We start from the raw sequence: 12,883 nt of genomic DNA on the forward strand, positions 1-12,883 counted from the left end.
GGGCTTTTGGGCCCATTGGGCTGGAATAGAGTGTTATTGGGCCATGATTGTTTTAATGGGCTTTAATTAATTATTTGGGTTTAGAATAATTATTATTGGGCATAAGTATGTTAATGGGCCAGTCTCAGTGTTAATGGGCCAGTCTCAGTGTTAATGGGCCAGCAGTTCAGTACAACCCATAAAAAATTGCATGTGTCCTGAATATATATTTAATTATTTTTATGCATGGAAGTTATTTTTAATATTTATATGTTAGTATGAAATTAAATTAAATATATATGAAGGACACACATTTTATTTAAGTACATGCATTCATGAAATAATTTTTATGCATGATTTAATGTTTAAGGTTGAGCAAAAGAAAATAATTTTATGTTGGAAGTTGAAGTAGTGTGACAATTTAAGGGGGATTCGTCCCCATATGTGAACTATTGAAGGGCAGTTTACTGCCAATTTAAGAGGTGATTCGTCACCGCCACGTACGTTGGTTTACCACGCTGATCAGTATTTAATGTATGTATGGTTACACTATGGATACGACCTTTCGATGTTAGAAAATACTTTGCTCAACAATGTTTATGTATTATTATGATATTCAAGTTTAATTTAAGTTTATGTTATGTTCATGATATTTTTAAGCATGCTCATTCATGTATATGTTATGTATTAGTATTAAAGTGATTTAAATTATTTTAAACCCTTGTTATGTTAGCATGTTGGGCCTCTAGGCTCACTACACTGATATGGTGCAGGTGAGTACGTAGAGGAGGATGTAGTACCCACCGGCGGCGAGGACCTATGAGCGGACAAGCAGTAACCCCGTGACCGGTGTCTGAGTCTACGTCATGTTTTGAATATTTTTATCGTGTTATACATTTTTATTTATTTTTAGTGGTGGATATTATTACTCATCTTATTTAAATATTTTCAGTGCATGCAAATTTTATTTATTTTGCTTATGTCAGTATTTTATTAAATGTTTGACTCAGATATTTAATTTATTAAAGGTTGCTTTTTTATTTAAGTTATTTATTTTTAAATCTATTTATTCTGTGCATATATATATGGGCATGTATGTATATATTTTTACTTAGTAAGTATAAAAAAAAAATTTCCGCATATTTATTTATATTTAGAGAGTTAGGGTCGTTTCAGTTGGTATCAGAGCACGGTCCTTGGAGGGGTCATTACTGCTATGCGAGCTCAGAAAATCCACGCTACCGGTCTGTAAGTTTTACGTGTTTATAGCATGATTTACTTTTAAGAATTTAAGTTAGCATTAATGTTAAAACACTTAGTTATGCATGGCGATTTACGTAAAGAAATATGTGGTGGTGCAGAATGCCTCCGAAACCTATGAACAGACGTGGGGAATCTCCACCTCCACCTCCACCTCCGCAGAACCCTCTTGCAGCATTGGAGCAGGCCAATGCTAATATGAGGGCAGGGATTACTGCTCTGTTGGAGCAGTAGGCTGCACGTCCTAGACTGTCCCACAAGGAGGACGTTGCTGAGCGGTTCCAGAAGAAGGGACCGACGGAGTTCACTGGTACCACCAATCCATTGGTGGCTGAGGGGTGGATTCGCTCTTTGGAGTCCATCTTTGCATACATGGGGATTACTGACGCCGACAGGGTGAACTGTGCGACTTATATGATGAAGGGAGATATAGCTCTTTGGTGGGAGGGTGCTGCCAGGGGAGTACATCTTCCTACATTGACTTGGGCGGAGTTTAGGCGTATCTTCTACGCCAAGTATTTCACGGAGGATGTGCGCAGTCGCATGATCCGGGAGTTTATGAGTCTCCGACAGGGGGACAAGTCAGTGGTTTGAGTATGTGAGACAGTTTGAGAGGGGCTGTCATTTTGTGCCTCTGATTTCAGACAGTCCACCGGAGAAGATGAGGCAGTTTGTGGAGGGACTGAAGGCGGATATCAAGCATGACGTACGTATGATGGACGTCGCTACATATGAGGCGGCAGTTAGTAGAGCACTGAGGTCAGAGGAGGGTAGGAGAGAGATACAGCGAGAGCAGCAGGGGAAGAGACAGATTCAGTCTGGATTTCAGCGACCATCTTCGCAGCCTCCTGCGAAGAAGCAGTATATTGGGCCGTCTAAGGGCCCGAACCAGCAGCAGAGGCCACAGCAGCCGAGGGGCGGGGCCCCTAATACTGGAGGTTTTCCTACTTGCCCGAAGTGTCAGAAGATGCATTCGGGACCTTGTCTTCTGGGAGCAGGAGTTTGTTTCCACTGTAGAGAGCCAGAGAACCAGATAGCTAATTGCCCGAGGAAGAAGAACACTGCTGGTAGAGTGTTCGTTATGCAGGCAGAGGAGGCAGACCCAGACACCTCCTTGATCACCGGTATATCTTACCCCTAGTATTTTATAATTTCTTCATTTGGTTAAGAATTTCGATTCTTCTTTGTGAAATAATTTGTATTTGGGATTTGTCTATCTGCATGTTAGAATAAGAAGCATGTTTTACTTGTGATTAGAATTAAGGGTTATTAGTGACTTATCTTTGGGGGAAAGTTTAGTAGTGGTATGAAATCGTTGGGATTCTTCTGCGTGCAGGGAGAATTTTAGTTGAAGGCAACTCCACGTTTGCGTTGCTCGATTCAGGGGCTACGCATTCGTTTATCTCCCTGGAGTTTATCAGACGAATAGGCATCACACCTGAGATTGTTGACAGTGGTTATGATGTCACTATGCCGTCAGGACAGATTATTTCTACCTCCAGTGTCATTCGAGAACTGGAGTTGGAGCTTCAGGGGCACTCCATTCGCGCAGATGTGGTGGTTTTGCCGTTGAGTGGATTAGATTTGATATTGGGTATGGACTGGTTGACAGTCAATGGAGCTTCGATTGACTTTCGTCGGAGATCAGTGTCAGTGAAACCATCAGAAGGCGACCCGTTTACCTTCCATGCATCTCAGAGCAGTGATATTCCTCAGGTGATATCTCTTATTCAGGCGAGGAAGCTGTTGAAACGGGGTTGCCAAGGTTTTCTAGCAAGTATTGTCACGACCTTAGGACCATCTAGCAGATCATTATCAGAGATAGAGGTGGTTCGTGACTTTTCGGACGTCTTTCCGAAGGATGTTGCAGGAATTCCACCAGTGAGAGATGTGGAGTTCAACATCGACTTAGTGCCAGACACCGTGCCTATCTCTAAGGCACCATACAGACTAGCTCCTACCGAGATGAAAGAGTTGAAGGAGCAGATTCAGGAGTTATTAGAGAAAGGCTTTATTCGTCCTAGCTTTTCTCCATGGGGAGCTCCAGTGTTATTTGTGAAGAAGAAGGATGGCAGTATGAGACTGTGCATCGATTATCGAGAGCTCAACAGGGTCACAGTGAAGAATAAGTACCCACTGCCGAGAATAGAGGACTTATTTGATCAGTTGCAGGGAGCTTCAGTGTTCTCCAAGATCAACCTGCGATCTGGTTATCATCAGCTGCGAGTTAGAGATGCAGATGTATCCAAGACTGCTTTCTGGACACGTTATGAGCATTACGAGTTCTTAGTGATGCCATTTGGGATGACCAATGCTCCAGCAATTTTCATGGATCTCATGAATCGGGTATTTCAGCCGTATCTTGATCAGTTCATCATAGTCTTCATTGATGATATCTTGATCTACTCCAGGAGCGTTGAGGAGCATAGGCAGCATCTACAGACAGCCTTGCAGACTTTGAGGGAGCATCGTTTGTATGCCAAGTTCAGCAAGTGCGAGTTTTGGCTCGAGCAGGTGGCATTTCTTGGCCACATTATTTCGAGAGATGAGATTGCAGTGGATCAGTCGAAGGTTGAGGCAGTGCAGAATTGGGGTATTCCGAAGAATGCTTCGGAGATTCGCAGTTTCTTGGGTTTGGCAGGATACTATAGGAAGTTCATCAAGGGTTTTTCCACTATTGCAGTACCCTTGACTTCCTTAACTAAGAAGAATGCGAAGTTTATTTGGAGTTCAGACTGTCAGAGGAGCTTCGATCAGCTGAAGGAAGCACTCACTACCGCACCGGTTTTGGCGATGACAGTACCACACGAGGAGTTAGTGGTGTACACCGACGCGTCTAAGCTAGGTTTAGGCGCAGTACTTATGCAGCGTGGTAAGGTTATTGCTTATGCGTCGAGACAGTTGAAGATTCATGAGCAGAACTACCCGACACATGACTTGGAGTTAGCAGTAGTGGTCTTCGCTTTGAAAATCTGGAGGCACTATCTGTATGGCGAAAAGTGCAAGATTTTCATGGATCATAGAGCCTCAAGTACTTCTTCACTCAGAAGGAGTTGAACATGAGGCAACGGAGATGGTTGGAGTTAGTGAAGGATTATGACTGCGACATTAGCTACCACCAGGTAAAGCTAATGTAGTGGCCGATGCCTTGAGTCGGAAGTCGACAGTGGTATCGTGTTTGACAGTGCAGTTACCACTGCAGAGCGAGATTCAGAGGTTTGATTTGGAGTTTTATTCGAGTGGTCATGCACCGAGCTTGTCAGTATTGACAGTGCAACCGATTTTACGGGATCGGATCAGAGAGGGACAGTCTACTGATGAGGAGTTGCAGCGTTGGAGACAGAGAGATGAGGCCAAGGGTTGTCTTCTGTATACAGTTGTGGATGGCATTGTTCAGTACCGTGGTAGGATATGGGTACCGAACGTCAATCAGTTGAGAGCTGAGATTCTAGCAGAGGCTCGCACATCTCCGTACTCCATTCACCTCGGAAGTACGAATATGTACCGAGATTTGCAGCTATTGTATTGGTGGCCCGGGATGAAGAGAGACATCAGGAGAGTTGTGTCAGAGTGCTTGACTTGTCAGCAGGTCAAGGGTGAGCATCAGCGTCCAGCAGGACTTCTTAGACCTCTTCCTATTCCGAAATGGAAATGGGAGAATATTACGATGGACTTTGTAGTTGGTTTACCGAGAAGTGCCAGAGGATGCACAACTATTTGGGTGATCGTGGATAGACTCACCAAGTCAGCTCATTTCTTGCCGGTGAGGACTACTTACTCCTTGACACAGTATGTAGAGCTTTACATCAAGGATATTGTTAGACTGCATGGCATACCAGTGTCTATCGTATCTGATAGAGATCCGAGATTCACATCCGCGTTCTGGAAGAGTCTACATACAGCATTGGGGACTCGATTACTGTTCAGCACAACTTTTCATCCCCAGACAGATGGTCAGTCTGAGAGAGTGATCCAGGTTCTCGAGGATCTACTGAGAGCTTGTGTCATCGACTTTCAGGGCTCGTGGGAGACTAGACTGCCATTAGTGGAGTTTACCTATAACAACAGTTTTCAGTCGTCTATAGGTATGGCTCCTTATTCAGCATTGTACGGGAGGAGGTGCAGATCTCCTGTGCATTGGGATGAGGTTGGTGAGAGGATTTTACTTGGTCCTGAGATCATGCAGCAGACAACTGACATTGTGACTCAGATTCGGGATCGAATGAGGACTGCTCAGAGTCGTCAGAAGAGTTACGCAGATACTCGACGACGAGATTTGGAGTTCGCAGTAGGTGATCACGTGTTTCTGAGAGTGTCACCTATGAAGGGAGTGATACGATTTGGCCGGAGAGGGAAGCTTAATCCAAGGTATATAGGGCCATTCGAAATTTTGGAGAGAGTTGGCACATTGGCCTACCGTTTAACTCTACCGCCAGGGATTGCAGCAGTGCATAACGTCTTCCATGTATCCATGCTTCGGAGATATGTCTCTAACCCGTCGCATGTGTTGGATTTCGAGCCCTTGCAGTTGCCACCTGATCTAGTTTATGAGGAGAGGCCAGTACGGATCTTGGCTAGGGAGGAGCGGAGACTTAGGACGCGAGTCATACCGATGGTCAGAGTCCAGTGGCTGAATCACTCGGAGGAGGAAGCTACTTGGGAGACCGAGACAGACATGAGGACTCGCTACCCGGAGTTGTTCGGGTAAGTACTTTAATTTCGAGGACGAAATCCAATTTAAGGGGGGGGGGGGGGAGAATTGTAACACCCGGTATTTTAATATATAAATTCGCATGCATAATTAGGAAATTTATTTATTTAAAATTTTAGATTTATGGGTTAAATAATTATGTGAAATTATTTGTGCATGTTTTAAGTTATTTTTAAGCATTTAACCCATAATTAGTGAATTTTCATGATTTATGAAAATTTAATTATTTTATCGCGTAGACGGGACCGTGGACGGACGAGATGACAACTTTCTATCCAATTTATTTCATGAGCATTTTTAGAACCCAAAAATATTATTTTGAGTTTTATTTCCTCAAAATTATCAGTATTTAATTTTATATAATTTTAGGAGTCCATTTTTATCCAAATTTAGCCAAAATAATGACTTTTTACTATCTTTAAAATTCCCTTAATTAAATATTTCGGGATTTTATTAAAGTTATCAGATTTTAAATATTATTTAGAGTTTTTAAGTTATATATATATTGTATATTTAAAACCCTTATTAATATTTTAATTATCCTAAACCTTATTTTATTCTAATTACCCTAAACCTACCCCAAAATCCTACGTTAAATCCTCTAGCCGCCACCCCACCTCTCCTTCATCTTCTTCAGATGATTTTAGCTCCAAGCCTCCTTTGGTGATCGGTTTTTCAAGCTCCAAATTGGTTGTCATCGCCCCGTCGTCCCGGAATCGTCATCTACGTCTTCTTCTTTCCATTCAACGGTGCAAGGCATGATTCTTTCTCTAACTTTTGTGCCATATCAGTGCTTATGCATGTGTTTGTGTATGCATCGTTTTTTTTATTCAAGAAATTTCAAAAAATATCGAGATGGGTTGAATGTATGCACTTGTTCACGTTTTTGGGAATCATGCTCACGTTTTTGGTTAAGGGGCGTGCATGGCTGCTGGTCAGGGCTGTCAAGGGGTTCGTCGGGGTCCTTAGGCTAGCTTGGCTTGGTCAGTCATGGGCTAGATAGAGGCCTGGGCGAGCTGGTGCAAGAAGTAGCCATGGGGTGCGCAGGTTAGGGTTTCTGAAAGGAGGGTTCGGACTTGGGATAGGGTGAAGGGTTGAGGCCGAGCCAGGGCAGGTTCAAACCGCCCAGACGTGGGCTATGTTTGGGCGGCGGCTCTCCGGCCAGGGGCGGCCGGAGCAGGCCGGCAGCAGCCAAGGAGTGGCTGCTGCTCACGGCCGCAGCAGGAACGAGAGTAGGGGCGACGGGTTTAGGGTTTTCAGGGCAGGTCCGGGTCGAATTATGGGTCCGGGTCGGGTCTGGAAGTAAGTGGGTTAAGTTAGTTGGGTCCGGGTTCGGGTTAAGTTAGTTGAGCTCGGGTATTTTATTTTTAAGTTAATTAATAAGTTTAAGGGTTTAATTGGGCTAATTAGTTTAATTAAATTAATGGGCTATATTTAATTTTATTAGTGGGCTTAAATAATTAATTTAAGTTAGTCCACTAATTTTTATGGGCTTTAGAGCCCATGGAAATTATTGAGCCAGTCTTTGGGCTTTTGGGCCCATTGGGCTGGAATAGAGTGTTATTGGGCCAGGATTGTTTTAATGGGCTTTAATTAATTATTTGGACTTAGAATAATTATTATTGGGCATAAGTATATTAATGGGCCAGTCTCAGTGTTAATGGGCCAGCAGTTCAGTACAACCCATGAAAAATTGCATGTGTCCTGAATATATATTCAATTATTTTTATGCATGAAAGTTATTTTTAATATTTATATGTTAGTATGAAATTAAATTAAATATAATGAAGGACACACATTTTATTTAAGTACATGCATTCATGAAATAATTTTTATGCATGATTTAATGTTTAAGGTTGAGCAAAAGAAAATAATTTTATGTTGGAAGTTGAAGTAGTGTGACAATTTAAGGGGGATTCGTCCCCATATGTGAACTATTGAAGGGCAGTTTACTGCCAATTTAAGAGGTGATTCGTCACCGCCACGTATGTTGGTTTACCACGCTGATCAGTATTTAATGTATGTATGGTTACACTATGGATACGAACTTTCGATGTTAGAAAATACTTTGCTCAACAATGTTTATGTATTATTATGATATTCAAGTTTAATTTAAGTTTATGTTATGTTCATGATATTTTTAAGCATGCTCATTCATGTATATGTTATGTATTAGTATTAAAGTGATTTAAATTATTTTAAACCCTTGTTATGTTAGCATGTTGGGCCTCTAGGCTCACTACACTGATATGGTGCAGGTGAGTACGTAGAGGAGGATGTAGTACCCACCGGCGGCGAGGACCTATGAGCGGACAAGCAGTAACCCCGTGACCGGTGTCTGAGTCTACGTCATGTTTTGAATATTTTTATCGTGTTATACATTTTTATTTATTTTTAGTGGTGGATATTATTACTCATCTTATTTAAATATTTTCAGTGCATGCAAATTTTATTTATTTTGCTTATGTCAGTATTTTATTAAATGTTTGACTCAGATATTTAATTTATTAAAGGTTGCTTTTTTATTTAAGTTATTTATTTTTAAATCTATTTATTCTGTGCATATATATATGGGCATGTATGTATATATTTTTACTTAGTAAGTATAAAAAAAAAATTTCCGCATATTTATTTATATTTAGAGAGTTAGGGTCGTTTCAGTTGGTATCAGAGCACGGTCCTTGGAGGGGTCATTACTGCTATGCGAGCTCAGAAAATCCACGCTACCGGTCTGTAAGTTTTACGTGTTTATAGCATGATTTACATTTAAGAATTTAAGTTAGCATTAATGTTAAAACTCTTAGTTATACATGACGATTTACGTAAAGAAATATGTGGTGGTGCAGAATGTCTCCGAGTCCTATGAACAGACGTGGGGAATCTCCACCTCCACCTCCGCAGAACCCTCTTGCAGCATTGGAGCAGGCCAATGCTAATATGAGGGCAGGGATTACTGCTCTGTTGGAGCAGTAGGCTGCACGTCCTAGACTGTCCCACAAGGAGGACGTTGCTGAGCGGTTCCAGAAGAAGGAACCGAAGGAGTTCACTGATATCACCGATCCATTGGTGGTTGAGGGGTGGATTCGCTCTTTGGAGTCCATCTTTGCATACATGGGGATTACTGACGCCGACAGGGTGAACTGTGCGACTTATATGATGAAGGGAGATGCAGCTTTTTGGTGGGAGGGTGCTGTCAGGGGAGTACATCTTCCTACATTGACTTGGGCGGAGTTTAGGCGTATCTTCTACGCCAAGTATTTCACGGAGGATGTGCGCAGTCGCATGATCCGGGAGTTTATGAGTCTCCGACAGGGGGACAAGTCAGTGGTTGAGTATGTGAGACAGTTCGAGAGGGGCTGTCATTTTGTGCCTCTGATTTCATACAGTCCACCAGAGAAGATGAGGCAATTTGTGGAGGGACTGAAGGCAGATATCAAGTATGACGTACGTATGATGGACGTCGCTACATATGAGGCGGCAGTTAGTAGAGCACTGAGGTCAGAGGAGGGTAGGAGAGAGATACAACGAGAGCAGCAGAGGAAGAGACAGATTCAGTCTGGATTTCAGCGACCATCTTCGCAGCCTCCTGCGAAGAAGCAGTATACTGGGCCGTCTAAGGGCCCGAACCAGCAGCAGAGGCCACAGCAGCCGAGGGGCGGGGCCCCTAATACTGGAGGTTTTCCTACTTGTCCGAAGTGTCAGAAGATGCATTCGGGACCTTGTCTTCTGGGAGCAGGAGTTTGTTTCCACTATAGAGAGTCAGGGCACCAGATAGCTAATTGTCCGAGGAAGAAGAACACTGCTGGTAGAGTGTTCGTTATGCAGGCAGAGGAGGCAGACCCAGACACCTCCTTGATCACCGGTATATCTTACCCCTAGTATTTTATAATTTCTTCCTTTGGTTAAGAATTTCGATTTTTCTTTGTGAAATAATTTGTATTTGGGATTTGTCTATCTGCATGTTAGAATAAGAAACATGTTTTACTTGTGATTAGAATTAAGGGTTATTAGTGACTTATCTTTGGGGGAAAGTTTAGTAGTGGTATGAAATCGTTGGGATTCTTCTGCGTGCAGGGATAATTTTAGTTGGAGGCAACTCCACGTTTGCGTTGCTAGATTCAGGGGCTACGCATTCGTTTATCTCCCTAGAGTTTATCAGACGGATAGGCATCACACCTGAGATTGTTGACAGTGGTTATGATGTCACTATGCCATCAGAACAGATTATTTCTACCTCTAGTGTCATTCGAGAACTGGAGTTGGAGCTTCAGGGGCACTCCATTCACGCAGATGTGGTGGTTTTGCCGTTGAGTGGATTTGATTTGATATTGGGTATGGACTGGTTGACAGTCAATGGAGCTTCGATTGACTTTCGTCGGAGATCAGTGTCAGTGAAACAATCAGAAGGCGACCCGTTTACCTTCCATGCATCTTAGAGCAGTGATATTCCTCAGGTGATATCTCTTATTCAGGCGAGGAAGCTGTTGAAATGGGGTTGCCAAGGTTTTCTAGCAAGTATTGTCACGGCCTCAGGACCATCTAGCAGATCATTATCAGAGATAGAGATGGTTCGTGACTTTCCGGACGTCTTTCCGAAGGATGTTGTAGGAATTCTACCAGTGAGAGATGTGGAGTTCAGCATCGACTTAGTGCCAGACACCGTGCCTATCTCTAAGGCACCATACAGACTAGATCCTACCGAGATGAAAGAGTTGAAGGAGCAGATTCAGGAGTTATTAGAGAAAGGATTTGTTCGTCCTAGCTTTTCTCCATGGGGAGATCCAGTGTTATTTGTGAAGAAGAAGGATGGCAGTATGAGACTGTGCATCGATTATCGAGAGCTCAACAGGGTCACAGTGAAGAATAAGTACCCACTGCCGAGAATAGAGGACTTATTTGATCAGTTGCAGGGAGCTTCAGTGTTCTCCAAGATCAACCTGCGATCTGGTTATCATCAGCTGCGAGTTAGAGATGCAGATGTATCCAAGACTACTTTCCGGACACGTTATGGGCATTACGAGTTCTTAGTGATGCCATTTGGGATGACCAATGCTCCAGCGGTTTTCATGTATCTCATGAACCGGGTATTTCAGCCGTATCTTGATCAGTTCATCATAGTCTTCATTGATGATATCTTGATCTACTCCAGGAGCGTTGAGGAGCATAGGCAGCATCTACAGACAGCCTTGCAGACTTTGAGGGAGCATCATTTGTATGTCAAGTTCAGCAAGTGCGAGTTTTGGCTCGAGCAGGTGGCATTTCTTGGCCACATTATTTCGAGAGATGGGATTGCAGTGGATCAGTCGAAGGTTGAGGCAGTGCAGAATTGGGGTATTCCGAAGAATGCTTCGGAGATTCGCAGTTTCTTGGGTTTGGCAGGATACTATAGGAAGTTCATCAAGGGTTTTTCCACTATTGCAGTACCCTTGACTTCCTTAACTAAGAAGAATGCGAAATTTATTTGGAGTTCAGACTGTCAGAGGAGCTTCGATCAGGTGAAGGAAGCACTCACTACCGCACCGGTTTTGGCGATGGCAGTACCACACGAGGAGTTAGTGGTGTACACCGACGCGTCTAAAGACGCGTCTAAGCTAGGTTTAGGCACAGTACTTATGCAGCGTGGTAAGGTTATTGCTTATGCGTCGAGACAGTTGAAGATTCATGAGCAGAAAACTACCCGACACATGACTTGGAGTTAGCAGCAGTGGTCTTCGCTTTGAAAATCTGGAGGCACTATCTGTATGGCGAAAAGTGCAAGATTTTCACGGATCATAAGAGCCTCAAGTACTTCTTCACTTAGAAGGAGTTGAACATGAGGCAACGGAGATGGTTGGAGTTAGTGAAGGATTACGACTGCGACATTAGCTACCATCCAGGTAAAGCTAATGTAGTGGCCGATGCCTTGAGTCAGAAGTCGACAGTGGTATCGTGTTTGACAGTGCAGTTACCACTGCAGAGCGAGATTCAGAGGTTTGATTTGGAGTTTTATTCGAGTGGTCATGCACCGAGCTTGTCAATATTGACGGTGCAACCGATTTTACGGGATCGGATCAGAGAGGGACAGTCTACTGATGAGGAGTTGCAGCGTTGGAGACAGAGAGATGAGGCCAAAGGTGGTCTTCTGTATACAGTTGTGGATGGCATTGTTCAGTACCGTGGTAGGATGTGGGTACCGAACGTCGATCAGTTGAGATCTGAGATTCTAGCAGAGGCTCGCACATCTTCGTACTCCATTCACCCCGGAAGTACGAAGATGTACCGAGATTTGCAGCTATTGTATTGGTGGCCCGGGATGAAGAGAGACATCGGGAGAGTTGTGTTAGAGTGCTTGACTTGTCAGCAGGTCAAGGCTGAGCATCAGCGTCCAGAAGGACTTCTTAGATCTCTTCCTATTCCGGAATGAAAATGGGAGAATATTACGATGGACTTTGTAGTTGGTTTACCGAGGAGTGCCAGAGGATGCACAGCTATTTGGGTGATCGTGGATAGACTCACCAAGTCAGCTCATTTCTTGCCGGTGAGGACTACTTACTCCTTGACACAGTATGCAGAGCTTTACATCAAGGAGAATGTTAGACTGCATGGCATACCAGTGTCTATCGTATCCAATAGAGATCCGAGATTCACATCCGCGTTCTGGAAGAGTCTACATACAGCAATGGGGATTCGATTACTGTTCAGCACAGCTTTTCATCCCCAGACAGATGGTCAGTCTGAGAGAGTGATCCAGATTCTCGAGGATCTACTGAGAGCTTGTGTCATCGACTTTCAGGGCTCGTGGGAGACTAGACTGCCATTAGTGGAGTTTACCTATAACAACAGTTTTCAGTCGTCTATAGGTATGGCTCCTTATGCAGTATTGTACGGGAGGAGGTGCAGATCTCCTGTGCATTGGGATGAGGTTGGTTAGAGGATTTTACTTGGTCCTGAGAT

The sequence above is a fragment of the Henckelia pumila genome, chromosome 2 (genome assembly GCF_033568475.1).
Source record: "Henckelia pumila isolate YLH828 chromosome 2, ASM3356847v2, whole genome shotgun sequence".
In the NCBI taxonomy this organism is placed as follows: Eukaryota; Viridiplantae; Streptophyta; class Magnoliopsida; order Lamiales; family Gesneriaceae; genus Henckelia; species Henckelia pumila.